At 41.1% G+C, this 16,883-nt stretch overlaps 1 long non-coding RNA gene across 1 annotated transcript in view; it reads left to right on the top strand.

The window, feature by feature from the left end:
* The first annotated feature begins 282 nt into the window (after nucleotides 1-282).
* LOC121888012 overlaps nucleotides 283-16,883 on the top strand; it is a 34,508-nt gene continuing 17,907 nt past the window's right edge. Inside the window, exon 1 of the long non-coding RNA XR_006093111.1 lies at nucleotides 283-2,081. This is a non-coding gene — a long non-coding RNA (uncharacterized LOC121888012). The remainder of the gene's footprint in view (nucleotides 2,082-16,883) is intronic.

Raw genomic sequence — 16,883 nt, 5'->3', positions numbered from 1 at the left:
GATTTACTAAACTGGGTCACATCATTAAAACTTAAAGATCCCCTTCAGTCATGTTTTAAGAGATAAAAAAAATCCTCTGCTCAGAGTAATAAATTGTCTGATGTGGTTTTTCCACAAAAAAGTTGAATTGCCTTGTTAAAATCCTTAAAATGACATCTCCTTCCTCACTGAAAAATCCAGAATCTATGAATATTGTTCAGTTCAAAAGATTAACTGCTGGTTCACTAACAAAGACCACACCATTTGAATGGTATAAAAAGTAGTTTTATTTGGATTGTCGAGAGGGTTCAGGATTGGATGAGGATAGTGTATGGTGGGCTGGATGGGGGTCGAGGAGAGGGATGAAGGGGGTCGATGGCATGGGGATGACCGGGGACCAAATGGAATCACAAAGAGGCTTGAGCGTCTAGGAACCCGGGGGTCGAGACTCACGGTGGGGGACATGTCTCGATGAGCTTTCTGCTTCGTCATCCCCCAAAATTAACTTCATTGGACTAAGTGAGAACGGGCTCTTTGAATGTCACTGAGGTAGGTATGGAATCTTGGGAAGACTAGCGGTCAAGAATTTTATTTATTTAATTTTAACAGGTGGTCTGGGATTTCTTATTTGGAAGCGGTTGAAGCGGCTCCAGTACGGAAGAATTGGCCAGAGTACGGTTAGGAATGTGGACTGACTTTGTCAATGTGGGGAGACAGGTTGGGATAGAACAGGAGGAAATGGAGTGGGTCCAGTAGAGGGAGCACCGTGGCTCGGTGCGACTGTGGCTGAGGTAACAGAAGGACCAGTAGTGGCTATGGGAAGAAAGAGAGGAGCTGCAGGGACGGGTGGAGCCGAAAGCGCTGAAGTAACTGCAGCTGAAGGAAGGGAAGAGGAAAGGATGCCGGGATGAGGGGATGTATGTGCAGGGGTTGATTGTGCAGCCTGCGGACACAGGGATGAGACGAAAATGAAAACAAATACAAGATGGAGGGGGTTAGAAAGGAGGGAGCTCCATGGCTTCCTTACGTATCAACTAATGATGAGGAAAACCAGGCTCCCTGAAGCAATGAATCGATATGAAGCGATTGCAATGAAAATTGTTCACTGTGGTAAAGTAGTTGATAGTCAGTCAATGTCACTGAAAATGAGGGAATGCCCTCAATGATACCTCGAGATGTAAATAAAGGTTGAATGAATGAAAAGAAGCAGGCGAGTCGAGGGAGCTATAGTAGCTGTGGCAGGAGGAAGCGAAAAGGGGTGCTGTAAAGAAATAATATGAAGGTTGAGGGGTGAGGGATGAAGGCATGAAGGTTGAGGGGTGAGGGATGAAGGGATGAGGGGTGAGGGATGAAGGGATGCGTGTGAAGTGGTAAGATGTGCGGCTTATAGACGCAGGGATGAAACAAAAACACGACGCAAATTAAGACGTAGGGAGCAGGCATATGGGGAAATACAACCTGGCCCTGCGACAGGGCTGAAGCAGTTGGCTGTGTCGTGACGTCATCGACGTGCGGCATACGGGTGGCGCTGGGCGGGTAACTCGGAAGTGAGCAGCCATCCGGAGCGGTGGTGGGGGTGGAGGCAGAGAGGAGCAGGAAGACGCTGGCTTTGTTGTCGGTTCGGCGAAACGGGATTTGTATCTGGAGCTCAGCCTGGCATTCAGCCGGGGCTGAAGAAGTCTGGGCTTTGTTGTAGTAGGCGGCGTTGTGACGTCATCGGTGTGCGTCGACCCGGCGGCGGACAGTGAACCCGAAAGAGCGGGAGGATTTGAGCTGCCGGCGAGAGAGTTGATGGAAGTAGAGTCTGCATAGAGTTGGAAAGTTTGTCTTTATCATCGTTTCGTAGGAGTGGGACGACCGTCTCCTTGAGAGCTCGCCGGAGGTGAGCAAACATCCAGTTGAAGATGTTAATTGCTTGAAAAAGAGCCGCGTTGGAGTGGGCGGTTGCGTGGATGCTTGTGGAGCGTCTGGATCCCAGCTGATCAGAAGCGCGGCGTCTGGATGTGGATGTGGTGGTGAAGGAGATATCACGTTGGTACTGCTGGATCTAGTCGTGGGCGGTATGTTGCCGAGGAACATGGATCACGGAGCACGGGCGAGAGGTAAGTGTTTGTGATGCAAGTGTGTCGTAGGTCGCGTGAGAACTGAGACGAACGGGAGAGAAAGGGGTTAGACACGCTTATATAGGTATGCACGAATGATTGAATGAGTGAGGCGCAGGTGATTGAATTTAGTGAGAGAGAGGGACGTGGTCTTGTTCCTGAACCTTTGTTATAATAATAACTCCATATAAAAGATGTTTCCTACTGAAAAGTCAATTTTTGTGTATGTGCACTGCAGGCTTCATGTTTCCATATCACACTTTTATAAATTGCATACTTGACCACGATTGGCTCCAAACTAGTTGTGATGTCACAAATCATGAGCATAGGCCCACTCCTTAAACTCAGATTTTCATTGAGCACAGAGAAATTTCCCCCCTTCAGCAGATAAATGTGAAAACTACATGTGTCAAACTCTGCACATACATCATTCTGCACAGTGAAGCTCAAATAACCAACTGAAGGAAGAAGAAGTAAAAATTTGTGAGCGGAGAGGGACTTGAAATGTCTTGGGTTGTAAAGACTTGACTTGACTTGATTAATGTCTAAATCAGTTGCTTAGAAATATTTGTATCCCCAATCCTATCAAACGCAAGCATTAACAGTAACATCACAAGCTATGACGTAACAAGCAGGCTAATGATAATAGCTGTGTGATCAGCCATATAGTCATTTAAAATGAGTGATCATAGAGAAAGTTAGAGATGACAGATGGTGACTTCACTGCTTTGCTTTCACTGCAGTCAAACTGTTGTGGAAAAGTGGGACACGTTCAAGTGCACTACCACTGTACCAATCTATAGATATAACTTTGTTTTATTTATATATGCATACACAGAGAAATGTCAGTTAGTAATATTAAATCAGTTTAGAATGACTGAAAAATGTCTGATTATGCAAAACTAACCAACGCTATTTACTAATTTAGTATACTGTTATTGGCATAGCATATTGCAAGTTGAGGTATGTCATTTTTCAAAATCTCAATAATTATTAAAAAGCATTTTTATCAAGTTTTGGGTCGAATGTGTTGACCATATTCCATTTGACCTCTTTTACTCTCCACTCTTTAACGAGCTGTATATTAGCAAGCTGATGTTAGTTTTGTCAATATTAGTTCTGTTAGCTAGTTACACCTGGCAGTTAGTGGGAGTTACTTGATATTGTATTTAGTAACAGCTATTCTCTATATAAGAACTAGTGATAGTGGTGCAGTCCGTTTTAATTTAGTGATGCATAAATTTGCACTTAGTTAACACTTCCATAATACCTAGGGCTAAGTTAATAATACCTAACCTTAGGCTAAGTTTGAACTTGTGAAGTGCTGGTGCAACCGGAAGATGATCTCTGACATGAATCATTACTTGACCATAAGCAAGAGGTTTTTACCCTCACCATCTCCTTGTCTGAGATAAATGAGCATTCAGCGCTACACTGACCCTTGACCTCACAGCAAGGTGGTGCCTTTTCATTCTTTTCAGACAGCAAGCGTTCACATGAAGCAGGGAACCAAACACTTATGGAGCCCACATTGTTCTCAGGGCAACCCGCTGCTGTCAATCCAAACCTCCTCCTCCTCCTCCCAACTATGCCTCTCTGTGTGCCCTCCTGCCATCCTCTGTTCCCTGTGTGAGGGCCAGACAAACCGCTGATTCTCTAAGCCAGAGGCCACCACCCTGACAGTACACGCAGGCCAAGCATGACTTCAAAGGTTGTTGCTTATGGGCATTTCACTGGGTGTGTTTTTTGGGCAACTCAAGTCTGTTTTTTTTTTTTTTGTCATAATATCAGAACTGGATAATTAGGTCTTCTCCAACATAACATGCTTTACTCCTCAAACATTTTTGGCCATCTTACCCTCATCAGAATGGTATCTCAAGTTGATTCCAGGTTCTTTATATATTATCCATCGATTCAAAACATCTTTTAAAATAGTTTTATGGATTATAATATTTCCTGTAGATAGAAAAGGTTTATAAGAAAAATATAAATATACATAAATACAACCTTTCAACCAACTTTTCCTTCAAATACAACATCTCATCTAAAATAAAAAGTCTGAATCTCCATTTTTCCATATAAAATTGCAAATGTAGCCTCATTTTTCAAAACATAGTAATTAAATATACCAATATTGCATTCTGTTTAAACTTTTTTGGGAAAAAAGTAGGGTAAGTTGAGGAAGAGCTGAAGTGGTCATCACTTCAATGTACGTGCATTCTCAAAGTTAGAAACTGACAGAGTACTCCACCAGAATATCTTTAGATTATCAAATACATGCTGAACCTACTGATCAAGGATTGTGCTGAGAAGTTTAATACATTTTGAAACCTGTGGAACCAAACTGACAGCAGCTGCCATCCGGACAGGGGGGTCAGCATCTGAATCTGATACTCAAAAGACTGATTCTTAGTTGAATATTCTTTTAAAATGTTGTGGATGACTCACTGTTGTAACCTTCCACTTTGTCCTGCGGGCCAACTCACATTCCCTTTTGCTCATATCAGTTTGCAAGGCAAAGACTCTTTTATTGGCCTAGAGGAGTTAAAAAAAATCATGTTTTTTATGAAAAAGAGAACATGAAAAGTGCAGCAGTATGTAGGGTACAAAATTTCAGTTCTCTGTGTTCTCTTTGACTTTTCTTGAGGGTGTCTGTATGGCTTTCTGTGTGTCAGTGCACATGTCTGTAGTGACTGTTTGCATTTGCATGTGTGTGATCCTAATCATTGCTCTGTCTCTCATGCTCTTGTCTGTCCAGCATGTTTGCTTTGCGCTGACATATGGTGCCGCGGCCGTTTATCTGCACCTTAACTAGACACACAGGCTGTTAGGAATGTGTGTGGGAGAGGACAGCGCTGAGCTAACAGCCTCTTCTTCCACCGTCATCTCTGTTTACCTGCTATTGTTCACAGCTTCTGTGTGCGGATGAAGAGAAAGGAGTGATTTATGTGTGTAGTGACAACAACAAGTGTTTGGGTTGCAGTGGCGCCAATGCGCTTCTTTATCCCGTGGAATCGGCTGAAGCCCAGAGGCACTGACTCCACAGCCCAGTGTTTATTTGTGGAAACTTTTACAAAATGCTAAACTACAAATCAATGGAAGCTGTTTATGCAGCGACTTTTTGAGTGATTATTCACTGACATGCTCAAATTCAGAGTTTTAAGGCACAGGGAAATTTAAGGACATGGTCATTTTACAGGCAAATGAGTTATTTTCTGGATTTTTTTTTTCTCTTTTCAAAACAACCTCCAGTTAGTCAATAATTCCATGGGAAGAGACAGGAACGTTTCTTAATGAAGTCAAGTCGCCCACTAGCCGAATCTTTTTATCCCCCTTTCCCCTTTCCTATGCTGCATCTGATATTGTTGATGTTTTTCTTTCTTTCTTCCTGAAAAATGAATAGTGGCTCTGTCACGTCGGGGAGTGCGGGGTTCTGGGTTGTCTCCTTCCTGTTGCCTGTCTTATCTCGCACACAGATCCTGGCCTGGCCTGCTTTGGTGTCAGGCCTCTGCTCGCTCCCCCTCTGTGGAGATAGACAGAGTGGGGGTTAGTTTGTGGTGCCCCCCCCCCCTTCTTTCATATTCAGCTCCCCAAGAGTTTAGAGCAAAAGGCAGGAAGCTCCTTCCAGTTCCGTCCTCACCCACTGCATACTGGGACACTGGAGGCGCTGGGTATGAAGGGTTTGGGCTTTAGATGGACAGAGGTAAGATACAACATGGGGAGGGATAGCTGGGGGGTAGTGTGTGAGGGCTTTTACTTGAGGCCCCGCCATGAGGTCCTCATTTGTTCCTGAGGCCATTACTGTGACAGACTGTTTACAATCACCGACAGATTAGGTTTACTTAAGGATTTATGTTATTCCTTTAGCTGAAATGTATAAACACCGCTGACGCTTTTCCACCACCCTGCTGTTATAAATTAATACTCCCTGCTGGTGCCGTGGGGCTTACTGAAAATGTGTGATTTTCTAAAGTCTGTGCAGGAAAAATATACTTTCCCAAAGAGGTGGAATGAACAGCAGGATGGGCTCTGACTGAGGATCAGGAGGTTGTTCCTGATCTGTGGTGCTACCAGTGCTGGCTTTGACTTTACCTGCTCTCTTGTGACTGCAAAGAACTCAGCACCCTCTTAATAAGTACTGCCAGAGTCAGAGGAGATTTAGCCACTGGGTGGTGCACTATGAAAGGGACTTGTTCATATAATTCAATTTAACAGCAAATATATTCTTTTTGTATTTGTATCTATTCTCACTGCACAACTGGGGGAGAAATGTCCTCATTTGCTTGGTAACTTTACTTTACACCTCACTATTAAGTATATATAAGCAGTATAGGAACATTTACTAAATGTTTAGAACACATTTCAGTGTGGTTGTAAGCATATATTGGGATATTTTAGGTATAACTACTGAAGCATTTTAACTGATTTACATAATGAATGATTCATAACAGTATAATATAGCTGTACTGATTTAATGATACAGTTGCAATCAAAATTATTAAACCAGCTCAACCTCAATGCAAGATACTATAGTCAAAGAAAGTTTAATAATATATATTTGAGTTAATTTTGAGAACTTACTAATAGTAAGTAATCACAGATTCTCTAAAAAGGCCTATAAGCAAATTTATTCAACCCAAGACAATATTTTGTGGAGCATCCTTTAACCTTTATGGCTCCAATAAATGTTTCCAGTAGTTTCTCACAAACTTCTGACACTTCTCTTTTGGAATTTTAGCCCATTCCTTGCGTGCAAAAAGCTTCCAGCCCACAAATATTCTTTGTTTTCTGTGCTGCTTTGTTTAAATCCAAACGTTTCCAGCGGGATTCAAATCCGGGGACTGAGATGGCCACTTAGGGACATTCCAGGAACGATTCCTGAGCAAAGCTTTGGTTGACTTGGACATATGCTTTGGATCATTGTCTTTCTGGAAAGCCCAATGATTACCAAGCTTCAATTTACTAGCTGAGGGCGTCACATTCTCCTTCAAAATGGCCTGCTAAAAGAATCCATGATGCCAGTCACACAGTCAAGGTTACCAGTTCCAACAGCAGCAAAACAACTCTATGAGGGAATTCTGGTAGTGAGACAGCCGGTGAATCAGATCAATAAAATGTTATTTTCTGATTGTGTCACAGCAGTTATGTTCTAGAGCACAAATAAAGACGCCCACACTCCAACACACCTCCGCTCAACCCTGCGGCTGAACGCTGCACTGACTGATTTGGTCTGAATACAACCTAATGCAGGACTGACCTAACTCCATACTTGACTCATGAGATGGTGTATTTCTTGTTAGAGGCCTTGCCCTCCTACAGCTGATCCATGGGTCCAAACTCTTCCAGTTTAGTCTCATCACTCCATAAAACAGTCTTCTAGAACTCTACAGGCCTATCCAAATTTCTGCTTGAATATTCAAGTTGACTTTTTTTGTGCTTTTGTTCCTGCCTTCATCAGATCCTGCTGCAAGTCTTTGGCAGTAATACAGGGGGATTTCTCAGCTGTTGTTTTCAAATGTCTTATTCCCCTTGGAGGAATGTTGCTCTTTCTTCCATGCCCAGCAAGTTTTGCTGCTGTACCATGAGTTTTAAACTTGTGTATGATGCAGCCAACTGTGTCTTTTGGAAGTTTAAGTGTCTTGGAAGTCTTCCTGAAGCCATTTCCTTTTTGGTGTAATGAAATAATTTCCTCTCTTAGCTTTTGAGACAGAACCATTTTCTTTGCCATGTTTGCTACTTAGTTTGAACAACATCTTGAGCATAGATGGGATTAATATCAATGCTGAAGCAAATCCAGTGTCGTTATAGAGTTCACAAACGCTTAATTGTGTTTTGCAACAATTTGGTAATCGTACATACTAGTAAGTGGTTAAAAAATCTTGCTACTCAGAGAGATTACATTACACACACATTTTCATTGTGTATTGGATTATGTTACTCAGCACATAGAAATGTAATTCCTAAAAATTCTAGGTCTTCAGAAAACCTTTAATGTGTAAATCCTAACATACTCGCAACTGTGTGTGAACGAATCACATGAACAAATCATTAAAAGTGTGTTATTAACTGCGTTTGAAACTTATGAAGACGTTGAGTTTGTAAATTGTAGTTTGAGAAAAACTTCACTCAAAGTCAAACTAGATATCTTGCAGAGCTTTCAGCTGCATCTCATGGCCGTGGTAAAGTAATAACAGACTCAAAAAAACTGGAGTGTGTCTTTGTTTGATGAACAATAAATGAAAAGTAATTTAAAAAGTCACATTCAACAAACAAAGAGTTCTTTGGAGTTAAGGGCCTCAACAAATGCAAATAAAAAATAAAATTCCAAGCCATGAGAAGCCTTTAATTCTGCATGGCTGACACCCACGCGGTTTGTCAAAAGCCTTCATCAGGCTGTAAAGACAGAACACAACACAATACTAAATGCCTTATAAAAATTTTGCCAAAACACTGCATGTGTCTCTGTCCTCGAGCCCATCCCATGCAGCGCCGTCCTTGTCCCGAGGCCATGCCCCGAGCTAACCACAACTCCTCAGATCTCTCCCTTAATTACATGTCTGAGCCTCAGTCACAGAAGAGCTGTGCCGCATGGAGACCGCTAAAGCTTTTGAATAATCAAAACAGAAAATGGCATCATCCCTCCTCCTCTGCTTCAACAGAAACGACGATAGCTAACGGAAGAGAAAAAAAAAAAGGCATTATTTTTCCAGGCTTTGTTGAGCCTGCTGAATAATAACTTTCCAAGAGGAAATGATAAACATATGAAGCAATTACACTTTATGAAAAATTCAACTCAATTCAGAGTCCCCGCTTTCAAGTTTATGATGCTGGATCAATGTTGTCATTTTCAATTTGCAGCTGGGAAAGCATTAGAAATAAATGTCGTGAGCCGAGCTCAGTGACAGCAGTGGGAGATAGTCAAATGATTATTGTTCTGTATTTATTCTGTGGGTCCTCCCTGTTTCTTTGAACTCTCATGTCTCTCTTGTATTTTTTCAATTGTTGAAACCACACGACACGGAGGACTAAGTTCATTAGTGGGACCTCTAATCCATGTTTTTTAAATTTGAAGAACTTTGGCTGCCCTCTCGCCCACCTGCTTGTGGACATTTTTAATTAATACATTCCGTTTTTCCATAGGTCTGTTTGTTCTGAAAAAAAAAAAAAAAGAAAAGTGAGAGAAGAAACATGGCATCCTGGGCGGGTTGGTATCCGGAGCAAGGTTTGGCATGCTGCTCAGTGAGACCACAGATATTCCCCAGCCTTCCATCTCTCTTTTCTCTCTCTCCTCACCAGCGTATCCCTCCTCTTTCAGCCTCTCACACACTCTTCGTAGGGCTTCAGCTAACAGTGTAGCACATTCACTACTGTGTCTTTTTTGCACTGGGGTCATGACCTCTCTTGACAATGCTGTACTCTGCCTTTTCTTTAGGCGTGAGGAGGGTCGTAACGCTCTAACAGAGATGGCTGTCTTCTGTCTTCACACTCTTTAGAGATGTACATGCACATTTACACGCACACACACAGAGCTGTTTGTCTCATTTATACATGCAAACAACAGGAGTCTATGTATCCCAGTTAGATAAATTTATAGTGTGTGCTCTCTCAAGCAAAACCAAAAAGGTCTTCAACCTTTCATTCATTCTGTCACAAATATTACAGTCTTAGTAATTTATACTAGTTTTGGCTTTTTTTAAAGGACTACACAATTTTTTAAAGGTTACTTTTATGTCATTTTTGCTATTATTGGATAGTTGAGGCAGACAGGAAATGAGGTGACAAAGAGGGTTATGACATGAAGAAAAGGTCTGGTATAGTACGCTACCTCACAGCCCGTCCTCACAAGGAAAACAACAGTACAGGTCGAAAATTCAGGCCGGCAAACATGACCTAGAGTTACGTTTACAAGATCTAGTGGCCACAGTAATTATGACCCGGGGAAGTGACGCAGTTCAGATGACGTCAATATAAGGTAACTTGATAAGGTGACTTGATAAAATGATTTTGTCTTGTTAGGGCGTGGGATAGATAGATAGTGGACTTTGCTGCAGGAGACGACTGTTTCGCTTCCTGTTTCCAACCATGAGACGGGTCATTTTTTAAAAAACCATAGCGTCATGGTGTTTACTTTTGCCATGACGACAAAGGTTGTGTAACTTTAAGGGGGTATAAACCAAGTGACCATTTTAACCCACACCCAAACCTTTCCCTAACCTTAACCAAGTGGTTTTTGTGCCTAAACATAACCAGACCTTAACCACAGTGTTGTCATAACAGTGATTTGTAATGGCTGTGGAAAGTTGTTGTTGGTTGTTTTTTTATGAGAATGTGTTGTTCCTAACCATTTGGCTAACAGGGTGGCCAGGACTACACATCTTTGCATTTGATATTGTCCCACAAGCATATTATTTTATTTTTTTCTCATCTTGAAAGTAAAAACACTTAGTGTATGGCCAGACAGAACGCGAAGCAAGTTTTTGCATTATATTTGCATGAGTTTGACTGTCGGACCATTTGTGTTCATTCGTCACAAACAGCAAAGTGTAAGTTAGCCATAAGTTAGCTAGCAACGGGTGTATTGACCAAGCTTGTGTGTTCGTGTTCACTTCAGCTTCTAACTGAACTCAAAACTCACCAGAAACTCTGTTTTTGTTACTTCCCTACAGTCTCTCTCTTTACCCCTTGTCTTTTTGTGTCTACTTGCATCTTTCCATTGACTTTTTAAGTAATCACAACGCCTCTAAAATTCTGTCTGAACACACAGAAAGACATTAGCTGCATGGCAACATGCTCACAGTGACATTGCTAGCATGCTGGTGTTTAGCAGGTACAGTATAATGTTTACAGTGTTCACCATTTTAGTTTAGTCATCATGCTAACATATTAAGCACCCAACACAAAGTACTTCTCAGGCTGATGGGAATATCATTAGCTTTGCAAATAGGCCATAAATCAAAATATTGGACAGATTAAAATTTTGATAATAGTGCTAAATGGAAAATCAGGGCTCACCAAAGCTTTTACAATTTATCTTGAGTGGAACATAAATGTCTGAACCAAATTTCATGGCAATCTATGCAGTGGTGAAAAAAGAAAACTGGCAGTTTTTTAGTATGTACCATCCCAGGCTTGTTTAAAGGACAGGTACACAACACAATGGATACAATCAATGACAAAAATATGATGTCACTCAGAAGATGTTTCTTTGAGTGAAATCTTTTGTCTGAATAAGGTAATTAGCAATCAGCCATGGTTTACGAACTTTTAACTTACAATGGACTTAAATAATGAGTATTTGAATGGTTGAGATTATTTCCATAGATATGAATCATAAGGCCAATAAGACCAACTTTGGGTGATGCTAATCGCCTATTAATGCTTATAGGAAAACTATGGTTTATTTCATCTTGCTTTTTACTTTTTTAGCTCTGGCCATCAATTTTACTAGTTATGAGCTTTGTTCCCACTGCAGGAATCTTGATAACCTCGTACTGACCGAAGCAGTTGCTGAGTTCTGGGAACATGGTAATGTTGATAAAAATATTGTAGGTCAGACAATCAGACAGTTTGTATAAGAGGCTGAAAGTGAAGATGAAGCCAAACGGTAAAATTAGTATTCATCTCTCTGTAATAAACATCACAGTTTGCACACCAACTTCCTGGTTAAACTTTGACCGACCGCACTTATTATAGTACTGTACTGTACACACAATTTTCCTGTGACACAAAGGATTATGAGTGATATACTGGTGCAGTCATGGTTTAGATAATCTGGCTAAACTGTTGGTTTGTCTATATGTATGACCCTCTGCCACAGCTGACCTCAGCTTTAGTGATCACAGTGTTATCATAAACAATAGAATGGCCAAAGCTTTGAAAATAAAACCCGAAGTTATAATAGAGTAGTTTTCCTTTTTGTTATATTTTATGGTTTTCGACACAATGGAAAAAAACATTATTAGACACTAACCTTAATTATTTCACACATTTTTATGATTTTATGACGGAATAAGTGATTAAAGATGCACATTTGTTGCAGTGTTTTCTATAAAGCACAGACCACCACTGCTACATGTGTTATCCAGCCCAGACTACCTCAGGGGGTTTGTTTTTGTTGTTGGTATGCCTGTTGAACACATCCTGGGCACCGGAGCCAACACAGTGTATATCGTACACACATACAACTCACTCACAGCCAAGCCTTGCAGTTCCACGGAGCATAGAGGTCGGGTCAGAGACAGACACAGCGGTCCTCATTGAGGTGTTGATAAAAATCAGCCAAGAAGGCCCAGGAGTAGGGGAAAACACAGAATTAATGTTGTGTTTGATCTGCATGGCTAGAATCGGAAACCGCTGCCTTGTGTATAACATTATTCAACCACTGTCAATTCCAATAACACAGCAGAAGCCTCTTTCATAAAGGCTGGTTCATGCTTCTCACAGAGGAAGCAGAGAGACAGAGGGGCAGGAGACCAGATTCATGAGGGGATACACAGAAACAAGTCAAGCTGCCCCTTGTGAGGAAACAGAGAGCAGGGGGAAGGTACTAAAAACATGGCAGTCAGGAACTCAACTGACTCACTCACATCCCGCAGGCCAGGCCATTGTGGTGTGTGTATTTTTGGACTGCTCAGTTCCGGTGATCTTCTGTGGAATCAGGTCTTCTGCTGGTGTGTTGAGTAGAGTAAATGTAGCTAGGATATAAAAGGCAAGACTGAACAGGAGTCCAACCAAAACAATGTCCAGAGACAAGGGAACCATCCCATCCCATCCTCAAGTCCCCTTGCTTCCTGTTTTCTTTCAACCAAGGGGCACCAGAGCTCTGACTGTGTGTGATTTGAGGAGGATGTTTGGCCCGGTAATGGATTTAATTAACACTGAGGAGGAAACAAGTTTCAGTGGCTCTTGGGAAACATGTTTAAACCCAAAGAGTGGGTTGCTATTTGAAGATAAAGTATCTTTGTTTGTAAGACATCATGGAAACATCACTGAGAGCATAAGTTACAATGGTGCTGATTCAGCAAGGTGGAGGCAAGGATATTTAAAGTGTTGAGGTGAAGCTATTGCACAAGAACATCCCACCCTGTAAAGGGTGGATAAGTATAGGATAGGGCAAAATAGTGTTGGGTTTAGTAGAGTGGTGGGTTTGTTACTTTAAAAAAACACACATGCATGTGCACACACAACTAGAACACAGTGACTCAGTTTTGACTTTCAGAGTCCGATCAGACAAAGAAAGCCTATTACAGTAAAAGCCATGGGAAATGCCTACCTGAGCATACACTGGACATCTAGAAGGGCTAAGTCAAGGGCAACTGGACTTAATTTAGATTCTTGAAGACCTCATCCACAAAGTTTCTTCAGTTTTGACTAACTGTGTGGAATCCCAGGTATTGAACCTCTGTACGGTCGTTTTTCAGGTCTGCAGCTTGAGAGTTATTGAGGTCACATGAGGGTCGTTGGTCCACCTGGCTGTCATGTGACAGTCTTTAGAGTCACAAGGGTCAAGGTGTGAATCCCTTCCCAGCAGTTTAATGCCCATTCATACTTTGACTCATGAGACCAAGAGTAAGTCCACTCAAAGCAGGTTAAACTTGTAAACACATCTCTTCTCTCCATTTCAGCCCTCTGTCCAGACTAAACAACATTTTTCTCCCTTAAAGCACTGGCTTGGTGTTTCAGTGTGTTCAGGGAAAACTGAGCTTTTGCAAAATGATGATGGTAAGCTGCTCGGTGAGGTTCAGGGCTATGTGGCAGTAAAGGACAATCTTAAGTGGCCTCTAACTTCTTCTGTGATTGTTCATTTTAAATGTCAGTGAAGGTGAATACACAGCAGAGCTGGATTTATGTTGATGTTTGTCAGACCATATTCATTATTTCAACATAATGATTTTATCAGTGCAGTACAGCAGCTGCTGAATGAATGCAGGTTAACAGGTTTATTGTTTGAGATTAAATCCCTGTTTCATAATTGTTTTGTTGTCTGACAACAGAGACAGAAAAATATGAGAACAAATATTATTTTCACACAAAAACAGTCTTAAAAATTTGGTGGCATAGTGTAGATGTAGTCTAAGAGTATATCCACACCAAGCCACTTCAGTTTATAAACACATTTTTTTCTCCTCGTTTCAGCCCTCCGTCCAGAATGAAAGAGCAATTTTCTTCCCCCAGACAGGCAGAAAAGCATAAGATAGAGCAGAAACACAAAGTTTGAAGGTTTGTTGAGACTGAATTTGAAATAAATGTTAAAAGAAGCGTGACTACATATAAAGTCAATTGATAGAAACCAGCTGATGTGAACAGACACAGATCTGGAAATGTTGCAAGCTATTTGTGCTTTTCCTGACCCGAGGCAGGACTCCATGACAGTCTGTCACATCTGTTGGAATATGAAAATACTTTTATCATTTGACTGATTTAACACAATAGGGATTCAACCTACAGCCAATTTGTCTTTTTTTAAATTTTTTTTTCCAACCCTTGTCAGAAAAATCTTTCCTGAGAAATATCCTCTAGTCTACAAGAAGTATTGCACTATTGCACTTCATAGCAACAAGTCAGCACAGAACTGGTTATGATCTATCTATCCAATCCCCAATCTCTAGCTGCATGCCTCTCAGGTTGGTTTGCTTGTTGACAAGAGATAAAACATCCTGGAAGTTCCCTGGCCTGGCACCCTCCAGTTGCTGTGTACTGACAGCTGATAAATTCATGCTCCAGTAATTGGTTGACCTGTTTGCACATAAAACAGTTGAAAAGTCAAGATTTATGCAGGTTGAAACACTGAGACTGCTGTTTGGTTACGGTGAGAAACACAGTGTGCGTCTGTGCCTGTGTGTGTGTTCGAACCTGTATGTGCAGATCAGGGTTGATTTTATGCTTCTTGAGGAGAATCACATGTGTGACTGCTCGCTGATACATGGGCCACCCTCAGTTCTCAGCTGCCATGCATTGCGCAGATATTCTAGACCTGTTCTGACAATATTAAACCAAAAGAGTGGAGTTGTATTACACTGCACACTAAGTTTTTCACATGCCAGAAATTCAATAAGAAATAGAAGGGGGATATTATATGTAGAGTGTTCATATACTGACTACATGGGATCTACATCACAAAGTTTTTCTTTCTTTTTTTACCTTTTTTTTTAACTTTTGCATTTCATATGTTGGCTTTGAGTTTGGGAAACTATTTTACCAGAGCAGACAGAGAGACAGACCAATCAGATTGCAGACATCAGTGTAAATATGTCTTCATAGGAGAAATTATAATTGCTGACAAATACTGTACATTAATAAACACTTAAAAATGTTCTTATATCTGTTTGAAATTACATTATACTGTTAATCAACTCTTAATATACTGCTTATAAAATCACACATCAAATGGAAAAACAGTGCATGCACCATACAGCAGAGTAAACTGCAAATAACAAAGGTTTAATATAGTGGACACTGTTGTCAGCTAATGACTTGGCTTATATTTCTACAGGTTATCATGGAAATACAAAGAGAAATGTATCCACAAAGCTGTAAAGATTTGCAGGATGTGGTAGTCCCAGTGTTCTGAGTGGAAGTTGGCTGACAGAGAAGAGTGTTAGCATACTTTTGTCAGCCTTGTTCATGTTAAGTCAACACAGGGGGTAAATTAATAAAATATATAGAGACTCCAGGCACCAGATATTAATCGTAATGTCCACATAAAATGAAAACACTATATGCAACATATTTAAATTAAGGTAGATTGAGGAAAAGAGAACAAACAAATATGATCTTTTCCTAATCTTAACCAAGTAGTTTTTGTACCTAAACCTAACCAAATCATAGTCGCTAACTCCGTCACCGTGTAAGCTAGCGACTGCTATTGTCTCGATATAGCGCCCAACTGTTGTTCCGCTATTTTCTGCATTTAAGCTTGTCTGTAAGGTGTTTGAAAACATTATTTTATTCTGGTTAAAGGTCAGTTCATGTGTTAGGTAAAATATGAAAGTTAAAAAGGTAAATGTATTTCATTTAAGTTACAGTCTATGTTGGTTTAAAATATAATTTACATTATTTAGAAAAAAAAACAGAGAATAACTTAGTTGTGGAAACTGTGGTCCTGAGACTGAGTACATCCACACTGAGAAAATGTGTGAATTTGGTTAAACTGTACACAATTAAGACTCAAGACTATTTTCCCTGTTTTAAGGGCACAACATTTGCAGGTAATTCAAATATAAAATGTGTTGGCACTAATCACTATGGAAACAGAATAATTCCTTAATACTGTGTAAATACTATGATATTCCCACTAATGCAACACTCTTTACCATGCTGTTACACCCCCTTAAAATTGGAGGTCCCGATGATCTTTGACCCATGCACCCCTCCCCTCCCTCCTCCACCACCTCCAGTCTGCTGTGAGACTTCGGGGGCCTCAGTCCTGCTGAGCATGTCTGTCCACTGCCTCCAGAGGGAGGTCCCCATTTCAATATGGGCTTATACAACTGACACTCCATCTCCCTCTTTATCCACCTCACACACACACACACACACATACACACCCAAACACCTCCCTCTGAAAGTCATGCTCCTGAGTGATGGAGTCAGCTGGGCTTGTCTCAAAGGGAAAAATCGCCTTCCCAAGCAAGCTGGTGGGGGTCTCTTCCATTCCTCTCCCAGCCCTCCCAGTCCTTTTAATAAGGCCTTTCTCTAGGTGTCAGGAGGAGATGGGAGAGAGGCCCCTGAGGGAAAGTCAGGGTCACAGACAAAAGAAGTTACACTGAACATTTGGACAATTTAACTCTTCAAACGGATGCT

The sequence above is a fragment of the Thunnus maccoyii genome, chromosome 21, assembly GCF_910596095.1.
Source record: "Thunnus maccoyii chromosome 21, fThuMac1.1, whole genome shotgun sequence".
NCBI lineage: Eukaryota > Metazoa > Chordata > Actinopteri > Scombriformes > Scombridae > Thunnus > Thunnus maccoyii.
This window is presented reverse-complemented; position numbering and strand designations above follow the sequence as displayed.